This window comes from Hyla sarda, chromosome 1 (assembly GCF_029499605.1).
Source record: "Hyla sarda isolate aHylSar1 chromosome 1, aHylSar1.hap1, whole genome shotgun sequence".
Lineage (NCBI taxonomy): Eukaryota > Metazoa > Chordata > Amphibia > Anura > Hylidae > Hyla > Hyla sarda.
In genome coordinates this window covers 462262808-462276395 of record NC_079189.1, presented here as the reverse complement: position 1 = coordinate 462276395, position 13588 = coordinate 462262808, and the positions used below count along the sequence as shown (strand labels likewise).

At 42.4% G+C, this 13588-nt stretch overlaps 1 protein-coding gene across 7 annotated transcripts in view; it reads right to left on the bottom strand.

The window, feature by feature from the left end:
• The window catches only part of B3GNT4 (UDP-GlcNAc:betaGal beta-1,3-N-acetylglucosaminyltransferase 4), a 97552-nt gene that overhangs the window by 70283 nt on the left and 13681 nt on the right, over positions 1-13588 (bottom strand). For 5 of the 7 annotated variants that reach the window (XR_008847108.1, XR_008847106.1, XR_008847107.1 and 2 more), the window contains exon 2: positions 3268-3358. The exons of 1 other annotated variant lie outside the window; for it this stretch is intronic. The gene's annotated coding sequence lies outside the window, so the exon portion shown is untranslated. Of the gene's footprint in view, positions 1-3267; positions 3388-13588 lie in introns of all 7 variants that reach the window. One more of the 7 variants, XM_056535183.1, reaches the window with a different exon arrangement.

Genomic DNA, 13588 nt, shown 5'->3' with positions numbered 1-13588 from the left:
ACCCCTACACAGCCCCCCTCCCCAATAAAAATGAAAAACGTCTGGTACGCCACTGTTTCCAAAATGGAGCCTCCAGCTGTCGCAAAACAACAACTCCCAGTATTGCCGGACAGCCGTTGACTGTCCAAGCATGCTGGGAGTTTTGCAACAGCTGGAGGCACCCTGTTTGGGAATCACTGGCGTAGAATACCCCTATGTCCACCCCTATGCAAATCCCTAATTCAGGCCTCAAATGCACATGGCGCTCCCTCACTTCGGAGCCCTGTCGTATTTCAAGGCAACAGTTTAGGGCCACATATGGGGTACCGCCGCACTCGGGAGAAATTGCCTAACAAATTTTGGGGGGCTTTTTCTCCTTTAACCCCTTATGAAAAGGTGAAATTGTGGTCTACACCAGCATGTTAGTGTAAAAAAATAAATTTTTTACACTAACATGCTGGTGTTGACCTATACTTTTAATTTTGACAAGAGGTAAAAGGGAAAAAAGCCCCCCCAAATTTGTAATGCAATTTCTCCCGACTACGGGATACTCCATATGTGGGCGCAAAGTGCTCTGGGGGTGCATAACAAAGCCCAGAAGGGAGAGTGCACCATGTACATTTGAGGTGATTTGCACAGGGGTGGCTGATTGTTACAGCGGTTTTGACAAACGCAAAAAAAAAAAAAAAACACATGTGACCCCATTTTGGAAACTACACCCCTCACGGAATGTAATGAGGGGTGCAGTGAGAATTTACACCCACTGGTGTCTGACAGATCTTTGGAACAGTGGGCTGTGCAAATTAAAAATCTTGTACGGCCCACTGTTCCAAAGATCTGACAGACACCAGTGGGGGGGTAAATGCTCACTGTACCCCATTTTACGTTCCTCAAGGGGTCTAGTTTCCAAAATGGTATGCCATGTGGGGGTGATTTTGCTGTCCTGGCACCATAGGGGCTTCCTAAATGCGACATGCCCCCCGAGCAAAATTTGCTCTCAAAAAGCCAAATATGACTCCTCTTCTGAGCATTGTAGTTCGCCCGTAGTGCACTTCAGGTCAACTTATGGGGTACCTCCATACTCAGAAGAGATGGGGTTACAAATTTTGGGGGGCATTTTTTGCTATGAACCCTTGCAAAAATGTGAAATTTGGGGGGGAAACACACATTTTTGTGAAATTTATTTTAATTTTTTTACATATGCAAAAGTTGTGAAACACCTGTGGGGGTATTAAGGCTCACTTTATTCCTTGTTACGCTCCTCAAGGGGTCTAGTTTCCAAAATGGTACGGCATGTGTTTTTTTTTTTTGCTGTTCTGGCACCATAGGGGCTTCCTAAATGCAACATGCCCCCCAAAAACCATTTCAGAAAAACGTACTCTCCAAAATCCCCTTGTCGCTCCTGAGCCCTCTACTGCGCCCGCCGAACACTTTACTTAGACATATGAGGTATGTGCTTACTCGAGAGAAATTGGACTAAAAATATAAGTATAAATTTTCTCCTTTTACCCCATGTAAAAATTCAAAAACTGGGTCTACAAGAACATGCGAGTGTAAAAAATTTAGATTGTGAATTTTCTCCTTCACTTTGCTGCTATTCCTGTGAAACACCTAAAGGGTTAAAACGCTGACTGAATGTCATTTTGAATACTTTGGGGGGGGGGGGGGTGCAGTTTTTATAATGGGGTAATTTGTGGGGTATTTCTAAGATGAAGACCCTTCAAATCCACTTCAAACCTGAACTGGTCCCTGAAAAATAGTGAGTTTGGAAATTGTGTGAAAAATTGGAAAATTGCTGCTGAACTTTGAAGCCCTCTGGTGTCTTCCAAAAGTAAAAACACGTAAATTTTATGATGCAAACATAAAGTGGACATATTGTATATGTGAATCAAAAAAAATGTATTTGGAATATCCATTTTCCTTACAAGCAAAGAGCTGCAAAGTTAGAAAAATGCTAAATTTTCTAATTTTTCATCAAAGTTTGGGATTTTTCACCAAGAAAGGATGCAAGTTACAACAAAAATTTACCACCATGTTAAAGTAGAATATGTCACGAAAAAACAATCTCGGAATCAGAATGATAACTAAAAGCATGTAACTAAAACTAAAAGCGAGTTATTAATGTTTAAAGTGACAGTGGTCAAATGTGCAAAAAATGGCCGGGTCCTAAGGTGTAAAATGGCTGGGTCCTTAAGGGGTTAATGGGGGGGGGGGAACGTGTAAAGGTCAGTATGTTGTGTTTTACTTTTTATTTTGTGTAGGTGTAGTGTAGTGTTTTCATGGTAAATTCAATGGGCGGGGTTTCACAGTGAGTCTTCCGCTGGGAGTTTTTTTTTTTTGGGGGGGGGGGGGGCACCCAAGACCTTCAGAATGCATTGACAGACCGCACATGCTGGGAGTTGTAGTTTTGGTGGGGAACCAAAGAGTTAGGAAACAGACTCTATAGCTCAGTGATTCCAACCCGTGTGCCTCCAGCTGTAGCAAAACTACAACTTCCAGTATTCTGGGAGTTGTAGTTTTGCAACAGCTGGAGGCACACGGGTTGGAATCACTGAGTTAGGAAACAGACTCTAGCTCAGTGTTTCCCAACCAGTGTGCCTACAGCTGTTGCAAAACTACAACTCCCAGCATGCACTGACAGCCAAAAGGCATGCTAGGAATTGTAGATATGCAACAACTGGGGAAGAAGAGGTTGGAGACCGCCAAGTAGTGGTCTCCAAACTGTAACCCTCCAGATGTTGCAAAACTACAACTCCAAGCATGCCCAGACTGTCCAGGCATGCTGGGAGTTTTAGTTCTGCAACATCTGAAGGTGCCGGATATTGCAGAACTACACCGCCCAGCATCCATGACTGTCTGGGCATGCTGGGAATTGTAGTTTTGCAGCATCTGGAGGGTCTGCAGTTTTGACGAACGCCGACATTGGGGTGGTCTCCCGGTCCGATCACTGCCCAGAGAGCTGTGGTGATCGGAAATATGGAGGGTGTACAGGTACGCCCTCTGCCCTTAAGTACCAGGACGCGAGGGTGTACCTGTATGACACATCAAAAGTTTTCATCTGTGTGGGTCAAGGTGCTCAGACCTCCGCTAATCTTTAGCATGAATAAACTGAAGCTGAGTGATGCAGAAGACCTTCCACAAATCCACTGCTCACACTATTCTCAAAGCAAAGCCAAACATAAATAAACAATTACTGCCTTTTTGTTTTAGCAATGCTGGGGGTTTCAGCATCTGGACATTAATTACTATGAGTTACTTTTTTTAAATAATAATAAATGTAATAGTTACCTTTTAAAGCTATCCGAGAGATTCCTGTCCTGAAGAGGAGGTCGTCTCACAGAGTACTGTCATGAACCCTTTCTTTATGGTATTTCCTCACCTGTTGGGTCAGATGCAGAATTTGAGGGTCTGGAAAAAAATAGGACTGGTGACCTCTGTCTTTGCTTGTTCATAGTGTATTCATTACTAAGACTTTTACTCTGTCTACTATGTTTCTGGCTTATCACCTCACCTTGTGTTATCGGATGTTCTTGTTTACTTTTGTTTTCCAGCCATGGGTTAGACTTTAGCCATAGTAGCTCAGATTAACGTGGTTTAAAGGATACATTTATCATGAAGTATTTCTCACAGAAAAGGATTGCAGTAACACATATTTTGCTATACACATGTTTATTCCCTTTGTGTGTATTAAAACTAAACCTAAAGAGCAAATTGGACATAATGTTACACTAAACTCCAAAAATGGGCTGGACATAATTATTGGCACCCTTAACTTAATATTTGGAAAAAATAACTGAAATCAGTCGCTTCCTATAGCCATCAATAAGCTTTTTACACCTCTCAGCCGGAATGGTGGGCCACTCTTGCTTTGCAAACTGCTCCAGGTCTCTCTTATTGGAAGGCGCCTTTTCCCAACAGCAATTTTAAGATCTCTTCACAAGTGTTCAATGGGATTTAGATCTGGACTCATTGCTAGCCACTTCAGAACTCTCCAGTGTTTTGTTGCCATCCATTTCTGGGTGCTTTTTGATGTATGTTTGGGGTCATTGACCTTCTGGAAGACCCAAGATCTCGGAAGCAAACCCAGCTTTCTGACACTGGGCTGTACAGTGGGACCTAAAATTCGTTGGTAATCCTCAGATTTCATGATGCCTTGCACACATTCAAGGCACCCAGTGCCAGCAAAAAAAAAAAAAAAAAAAAAAAATCATTGAACCTCCACCATATTTCACTTTAGGTACTGTGTTCTTTTCTATGTAGGCCTCATTCCGTTTTTTGGAAACAGTAGAACGATGTGCTTTACCAAAAACCTCTATCTTGGTCTCATCTGTCCACAAGAAGTTTTCCCAGAAGGATTTTGGCTTACTCAAGTTCAATTTGCCAAAATGTAGTCTCTCTTTTTTATGTCTCTGTGTAAGCAGTGGGGTCCTCCTGAGTCTCCTGCCATAGCGTTTCATTTCATTTAAATGTCGACGGATAGTTCGCGCTGACACTGATGCTCCCTGAGCCTGAAGACAGCTTGAATATCTTTAGAACTTGTTTGGGGCTGCTTATCCTACGTTGACACCTTTCATCAATTTTTCTCTTCTGTCCACGCCCAGGGAGATTAGCTACAGTGCCATGGGTTGCAAAGTTCTTGATAATGTTGCGCACTGTGAACAAAGGCAAATCTAGATCTCTGGAGATGGACTTGTAATCTTGAGATTGTTGATATTTTTCCACAATTTTGGTTCTCAAGTCCAAGACAGTTCACTTATCTTTCTGTTGTCCATACTTAGTGTGGCACACACAGACACACAATGCAAAGACTAAGTGAACATCTCTCCTTTTTATCTGCTTCCAGGTGTGATGTTTATATTGCCCACACCTGTTACTTACCCCAGGAGAGTTTAACCCCTTAAGGACACATGACGTTCTCATACGTCTCCATTTCCGAGTCCTTAAGGACACATGACGTACGAGAACGTCATGTGTTTTACCGGCCCCACGCAACCATCTGGAGCGGAGCCGGTGCCCGATGCCTGCTGAAATCGTTCAGCAGGCATCGGGGCATATCGCCCAGGGGGGTCATGATGACCCCCCCATGTCGGCGATGGCCGCAGATTGCTGGACAATTCAGTCCAGCGATCTGCGCCGGATTCCGGGTCAATCGGGTCTCCAGTGACCCGGAATTATTGGCTGATCGGGGCCGTCACCATAGCCAGCAGGGGTGAGGTGGCACTGGTGCCACCTCACGATCGCCCTGATTCGTCGGCTGGATTACCGGCCGACCAATCAGGGCGCCTGCTGCGGGTGTCACTCCCGCAACCCGCTCCGCCCCTCTTCCGGAGGACGTGAGCGGGTGCGGGACGTGCACCCCGGGTGCTGGGGACCCCGATCCCTGGCGTTAATGTTGGGATCGGGGCCCCAGGAGCAGCGGCGACGAGGGACTGACCTCATGCGGCTGGATCGTTGGAGGTGAGTGACAGCCTCCTGCTGTTGCTTAGCAACAGCTCCCAGCATGCAAAAAGGGCATGCTGGGAGCTGTAGTTATGCAACAGCAGGAGGCAAACCACCACAACTCCCAGCATTCCCTTATGGGCATGCTGGGACTTGTAGTTTTTCAACAGCTGGAGGCACATTCTTTCTATGGAAAAGTGTACCTTCAGCTGTTGTGTAACTACAACTCCCAGCTTGCACAAACAGCTAAAGTGCATGATCGGAGTTGCAGTGGTGCATCTGGTGGTTGCATAACTACAACTCCCAGCATGCCCGTTGGCTGTCGGTGACTGCTGAGAGTTGTAGTTTTGCAACAGCTGAAGGCACACTGAGTTAAGTAGCAAACCAGTGTGTCTCCAGCTGTTGCATAACTACAATCCCCAGCATCCCCAGCCAAAGTAGTATGCCTCCAGCTATTGCATAACTACAAGACCCAGCATGCCCTTCCGCTGTCCGTACATGTTGGGGGTTGTAGCTTTTGCAACAGCTGAAGGCACACTGGTTGCAAAACACTGAGTTTGTTACCAAACTCGGTGTTTCACAACCAGTGTGCCTACAGCTGTTGCAAAACTACAACTCCCAGCATGCACTGATAGACCGTACATGCTGGGAGTTGTAGTTTTGCAACAGCTGGATGTTCCCCCCCCCCCCCCCAATGTGAACGTACAGGGTACACTCACATGGGCGGAGGATTACAGTAAGTATCCGGCTGCAAGTTTGAGCTGCGTCAAATTTTCTGCCACAGCTCAAACTGCCAGCGAGAAACTACTGTGAACCCCCGCCCGTGTGACTGTACCCTAAAAACACTACACTACACTAACACAAAATAAAATAAAAAGTAAAAAACACTACATATACACATACCCCTACACAGCCCCCCTCCCCAATAAAAATGAAAAACGTCTGGTACGCCACTGTTTCCAAAACGGAGCCTCCAGCTGTTGCAAAACAACAACTACTCCCAGTATTGCCAGATAGCTGTTGACTGTCTAGGCATGCTGGGAGTTTTACAACAGCTGGAGGCACCCTGTTTGGGAATCACTGGCATAGAATACCCGTATGTCCACCCCTATGCAAGTCCCTAATTTAGGCCTCAAATGCGCATGGCGCTCTCACTTTGGAGCCCTGTCATATTTCAAGGCAACAGTTTAGGGCCACATATGGGGTATCGCCGTACTCGGGAGAAATTGTGTTACAAATTTTGGGGGGTATTTTCTGCTATTATCCTTTTTAAAAATGTAAAATTTTTGGGAAAACAAGCATTTTAGGTAAAAAAATATATATATATTTTTTTTACATATGCAAAAGTCGTGAAACACCTGTAGGGTATTAAAGGTTCAAATTACCCCTTGTTACGTTCCCCGAGGGGTCTAGTTTCCAAAATGGTATGCCATGTGTTTTTTTTTTTTTGCTGTCCTGGCACCATAGGTGCTTCCTAAATGCGGCATGCCCCCAGAGCAAAATTTGCTTTCAAAAAGCCAAATGTGACTCCTTCTCTTCTGAGACCTGTAGTCCACCAGCAGAGCACTTTTCACCCCCATATGGGGAGTTTTCTGAATCGGGAGAAATTGGGCTTCAAATTTTGGGGGGTATTTTCTGCTATTACCCTTTTTAAAATTGTAAAAATATTGGGAAACCAAGCATTTTAGGTAAAAAAAATTATAATTTTTTTTTTACATATGCAAAAGTCGTGAATCACTTGTGGGGTATTAAGGTTCACTTTACGCCTTGTTACATTCCCCGAGGGGTCTAGTTTCCAAAATGGTATGCCATGTGTTTTTTTTTGCTGTCCTGGCTCCATAGGGGCTTCCTAAAGGTGACATGCCCCCCAAAAACCATTTGTCGCTCCTTCCCTTCTGAGCCCTCTACTGCGCCCACTGAACAATTAACATAGACATATGAGGTATGTGCTTACTCGAGAGAAATTGGGTTTCAAATACAAGTAAAAATATTCTCCTTTTTACCCCTTGCAAAAATTCAAAAATTGGGTCTACAAGAACATGCGAGTGTAAAAAATGAAGATTTTGAATTTTCTCCTTCACTTTGCTGCTATTCCTGTGAAACACCTACAAGGGTTAATACACTTACTGAATGTCATTTTGAATACTTTGGGGGGGGGGGGGGGGGGTGTAGTTTTTATAATGGGGTATTTCTAATATGAAGACCCTTCAAATCCACTTCAAAACTGAACTGGTCCCTGAAAAATAGTGAGTTTGAAAATTTTGTGAAAAATTTCAAAATTGCTGCTGAACTTTGAAGCCCTCTGGTGTCTTCCAAAAGTAAAAACTCATAAATTTTATGATGCAAACATAAAGTAGACATATTGTATATGTGAACCCAAAAAAAAAATATTTTGAATATCCATTTTCCTTACAAGCAGAGAGCTTCAAAGTTAGAAAAATGCAAAATTTTCATTTTTTTCATCAAATTTTGGGATTTTTCACCAAGAAAGGATGCAAGTTACCACAAAATGTTACCACTATGTTAAAGTAAAATATGTCACGAAAAAACAATCTCAGAATCAGAATGATAACTAAAAGCATTCCAGAGTTATTAATGTTTAAAGTGACAGTGGTCAGAATTGCAAAAAACGCTCCGGTCCTTAAGGTGTAAACTGGCCTGGTCCTTAAGGGGTTAAAGGATAATCACATGCTTGAAACAATCTTATTTTTTCACAATTTTGAAAGGGTGCAAATAATTTTGTCCAGACCATTTTTGGAGTTTGGTGTGACATTATATCCAATTTGCTTTTTTTCCTCCTTTTTTGGTTTAGTTCCAATACACACAAAGGGAATAAACATGTGCATAGTAAAACGTGTTACTGCAATCCTTTTCTGGGAGAAATTTCAGGGGTGCCAACATTTAGAGCCATGACTGTATATCCTTGGAGCTTGTCCCACCATCTATACTATATATTGCTAAGGAACTATAAGCACTGAGCTAAGGCCAGGTTCACACCACAGAATATCTGGCAGAAATTTCCGCTGGAGATCCCAAAGGGCAGTGCAGACTGCATTCCCATCTCGCATAGAAATGCATTGCTGTCTATGGAACGGCAATGCAGTTTACATGGTCCTAGGAGTGTGGACTGGGCTGTATTGGTCATCAGGCACCTACGGGCCTATGCCAAGGGCAGCAGTTTTTTTTTGAGGGGGCAACACTTCAGTGAGTTAAAAAAAAATTCTTTTGATGTAGCTGCTGATGCCATGCTGTGGCCTGGAGAAAAATAAATGTCTATTTTCTCCCTTTGGTTTAATTCATATCAGAACTTCTGTGAAACTTTGCAGCTACAGCCACTCATTATGTTGTGGATAAGTGATTGATTTTACCACTTTGTGTATTGGGGGGGGGGGGGGGGGGGGGGGTCCTGTCACTGAGCCAGTTACTTACCCACTTGCACACATTCTCCCTCAGCCCAATCCTTCTCATTTTATGCACCAATCTTTTATGTGGCACCGTATCAAATGCTTTGGAAAAATCCAGATATACGACATCCAGCGATTGCCCCTGGTCCAGTCTGGAGCTCACCTCCTCATAAAAGCTGATCAGGTTAGTTTGACAGGACCAATCCCTCATAAAGCCATGTTGATATGTGGTCATGGAGGGTTAAACTAACAGGTCTATAATTTCTGGGGGCACCTTTTGGCCCCTTTTTAAATATTGGCACCACATTTGACATGCACCAGTCCTGGGGAAGTTCCTGTTACTAGAGAATCCCTAAATATTAAAAATAGGGGTCTGTCTATTACATTACTTAATTCCTTTAGAACACGGGGGTGAATGCCATCTGGACTTGGTGATTTGTCTATTTAGATTTTTTATAGACAGCACTGTACTTCTTCCTGGGTTAGACAGGTGACCTGTACTGGGGAGTTTACCTTATTAAGTTGTATTTCACCTGGCATTTCATTTTCCTCAGTGATTACAGTGGAGAAGAATTTGTTTAATATATTTGCTTTTTCCTGATCGACATTTTTAATTTCTTAATTACAGACAGTTTGCTGTCTGGGCATGCTAGGATTTGTAGTTTTGCAACATCTGAAGGGCCACAGTTTGGAGATCACTGTGCAGATGTTGCAAAACTGCAAATCCCAGCATGCCCAAACAGCAAACAGCTGTCTCGGCATGCTGGGAGTTGTAGTTGTGTACCTCCCGCTGTTGCATAACCACATCTCCCAGCATGCCCTTGAAGGCCACGTGTGTTTACAAAGCCCCCATAGTGCCAGAACAATGGACCCCCCATATGTGACCCCATTTTGGAAACTACACCCCTCATGTAATGTATTGGAACAGTGATCCGTGAAAGTGAAAAATGTAATTTTTAATTTGCACAGCCCACTGTTCCAAAGATCTGTCAAACGCCAGTGGGGCATAAATACTCACTTCCCCCATTATTAAATTCTGTGAGGGGTGTAGTTTCCAAAATGGAATCACATGTGGGGGGGGGGGGGGTACACAGTTCTGGCACCACGGGGGGCTTTGTAAATGCACATGGCCCCCGACTTCTATTCCAAACAAATTCTCTTTCCAAAAGCTCAATGGCATGGTATTTCCATACTCAGAAGAAATGGGGTTACAAATTTGGGGGTCATTTTCTCCTATTACCCCTTGTAAAAATGTTACATTTGGGAAAAAACTGCATTTTAGTGGAAAAAAAATTCTCTTCATTTACACATCCAAATTTAAATAAAAAGTCATCAAACACCTATGAGGTGATAAGGCTCACTGTACCCCTTGTTACGTTCCTTGAGGGTGTAGTTTCCAAAATAGTATGCCATGTGTTTGTTTTATTTATTTTTTTTTTTTGCTGTTCTGGCACCATAGGGGCTTCCTAAATGCGACATGCCCCTCAAAAACTATTTCAGCAAAATTTGCTTTCCAAAAGCCAAATGTGACTTCTCTTCTGAGCATTGTAGTGTGCCAGCAAAGTACTTGATGTCCACACATGGGGTATTTCCATACTCAGAAGAGATGGGGTTACAGATTTTGGGGGGCATTTTCTCCTATTACCCCTTGTAAAAATTTAACATTTGGGGGAAAACCAGCATTTTTGTGAAAAAAATAAAAATAAATCATTTACACATCCAACTTTAACGAAAAGTCGTCAAACACCTGTGGGGTGTTAAGGCTCACTGGACCCCTTGTTAAGTTCCTTGAGGGGTGTAGTTTCCAAAATAGTATGCCATGTGTTTTTTTTTTTTTTTTTTTGCTGTTATGGCACCATAGGGGCTTCCTAAATGTGACATGCCCCCCAAAACTATTTCAGAAAAACTCATCTCCAAAATCCCACTGTCGCTCCCTCCCTTCTGAGCCCTCTACTGCACCCACAGAGCACTTGACATACACATGAGGTATTTCCTTACTCGAGAGAAATTGGGTTACACATTTTAGGAAGATTTCTCTTCTTTTACCCCTTGTAAAAATTCAAAAACTGGGTCTACAAGAACATGCGAGTGTAAAAAATTTGAAGATTTTGAATTTTCTCCTTCAATTTGCTGCTATTCCTGTGAAACACCTAAAGGGTTAACAAACCTTATGCATGTCATTTAGAATACTTTGAGAGGTGCAGTTTTTATAATGGGGTCATTATAGGGGGGGGGGGGGGGGGGGTTCTAATAGGGATCATCCGATATTGATTTTTTTTATGGCCGACACCGATAATCGGTGAACTTTGAGGCCGATAGCCGATAACTTATACCGATATTCCGGTATATCAGTATAAGCCGATTTTGTTTTAAAATCAACTGGTGCCAGAAAGTTAAACAGATTTGTAAATTACTTCTATTAAAAAATCTTAATCCTTCCAGTACTTTTTAGGGGCTGTATACTAAAGAGAAATCCAAAAAAGAAATGCATTTCCTCTATGTCATGGCCACAGTGCTCTCTGCTGACCTCTGCTGTCCATTTTAGGAACTGTCCAGAGCAGGAGAAAATCCCCATAGCAAACATATGCTGCTCTGGACAGTTCCTAAAATGGGCAGCAGAGGTCAGCAGAGAGCACTGTGGTCATGACATAGAGGAAATGCATTTCTTTTTTGGATTTCTCTTTAGTATACAGCCCCTAAAAAGTACTGGAAGGATTAAGATTTTTTAATAGAAGTAATTTACAAATCTGTAACTTTCTGGCAAACTTTCTGGCACCAGTTGATTTTAAAACAAAATCGGCTTATACCTATATAACGGAATATTGGTATAAGTTATCGGCTATCGGCCTCAAAGTTCACCGATTATCGGTGTCGGCCCTAAAAAAATCAATATCGGACGATCCCTATTAGAACCCCCCCCCCCTATAATGACCCCACTATAAAAACTGCACCTCTCAAAGTATTCTAAATGACATTCATAAGGTTTGTTAACCCTTTAGGTGTTTCACAGGAATAGCAGCAAATTGAAGGAGAAAATTCAAAATCTTCAGTTTTTTTTACACTGGCATGTTCTTGTAGACCCAGTTTTTGAATGGTCAGATGTACAAAAAATAATGCCCATAATGACTCCACATTATCATTTCCCTCCCATATATCCTCCCGCAGTGCGGCCTTCAGACTGGACTTTACATAAAGACAAACTCCTCCCCCTTTCCGTTTTGTCTGATCCTTCCTGTATAGACTATAACCCTGTGTGTTGACCGCCCAGTCACAGCTATCGTCCAACCAAGTCTCTGTTATGCCCACCATGTCATAATTCTCCTCAGACATTATCAACTCCAGTTCGTCAGTTTTATTGCTCAGACTTCTGGCATTAGTCAACATGCAATTCAATGCTGTATGTTTTTTTTTTTTTTTCTATGAAGCCTATCCCTATTAAAGTGGTACTCAGTTTTTTTTTTTTGTTTTGTTTTTTTAAATCAACTGGTGCCAGAAAGTTAAAACAGATTTATAAATTACTTCTATTAAAAAATCTTAATCCTTCCAGTACTTATTAGCTGCTGAATACTACAGAGGAAATTATTTTCTTTTTGAAACACAGTGCTCTCTGCTGACATCTCTGTCCATTTTAGGAACTGTCCAGAGTAGCATATGTTTGCTATGGGGATTTTCTCCTACTCTGGACATTTCTAAAATGGACAGAGATGTCAGCAGAGAGCACTGTGCTCGTGATTCAGCAGAGAGCTCTGTGTTCCAAAAAGAAAATAATTTCCTCTGTAGTATTCAGCAGCTAATAAGTACTGGAAGGATTAAGATTTTTTTAATAGAAGTAATTTACAAATCTACTTAACCCCTTAAGGACCCGGGGTTTTTCCAATTTTGCACTTCCATTTTTTTCCTCCTTACCTTTAAAAAAATCATAACTCTTTCAATTTTGCACCTAAAAATCCATATGATGGCTTATTTTTTGCCACCAATTCTACTTTGTAATGACATCAGTCATTTTACCTAAAAATCGACGGTGAAACAGAAAAAAAAAAAAAAAATCACTGTGCGACAAAAACGCCATTTTGTAATTTTTGGGGGCTTCCGTTTCTACACAGTACATTTTTCGGTAAAAATGACACCTTATTTTTTTTCTGTAGGTCCATACGATTAAAATGATACCCTACTTATGTAGGTTTGATTTTGTTGTACTTGACACTGACAAAAATCATAACTACATGCTGGAAAATTTATGTATATTTACGTCCTTTACCGGCTCCCCGCGATATAATGCGGGGTCACGCGGTGACCCCGTGTCATATCGGTTGGTCCCGGCATGTAACTGAAGCCAGGACCCGGGGCTGATCGCACGCAGCAGCGATCGTGGTGCCGCGCGCTATTAACGCTTTAGACGCGGCGTTCAAATGTCAGGCATACATATGTGCAATAAATTTTGTCGCACCGATCCCAGTGCGTAGGGAACGCAGATGTTCCTTAATTCTGATAAGCAGCTGCCTCTTGGTCTTCCCAATTAGTACATGCCGCAGGGACACTTCAGGGCATAAACCACATTAGGAATCCTACAAGAGACAAACTGCCTAAACGCAATGTGAACACCGCCCAATCTGACACATTTTTGTCAGTGATCATTTGATTGAATATAGAGCACGATACCCATTTGTGATTACCTATTGGTATACATTTGTTTAACTAATTTTGTTCTTTGTTCTGCTTCTTCGTCACGGCCACTCTTGATCATATTTCCGATCGTGCAATTTTTT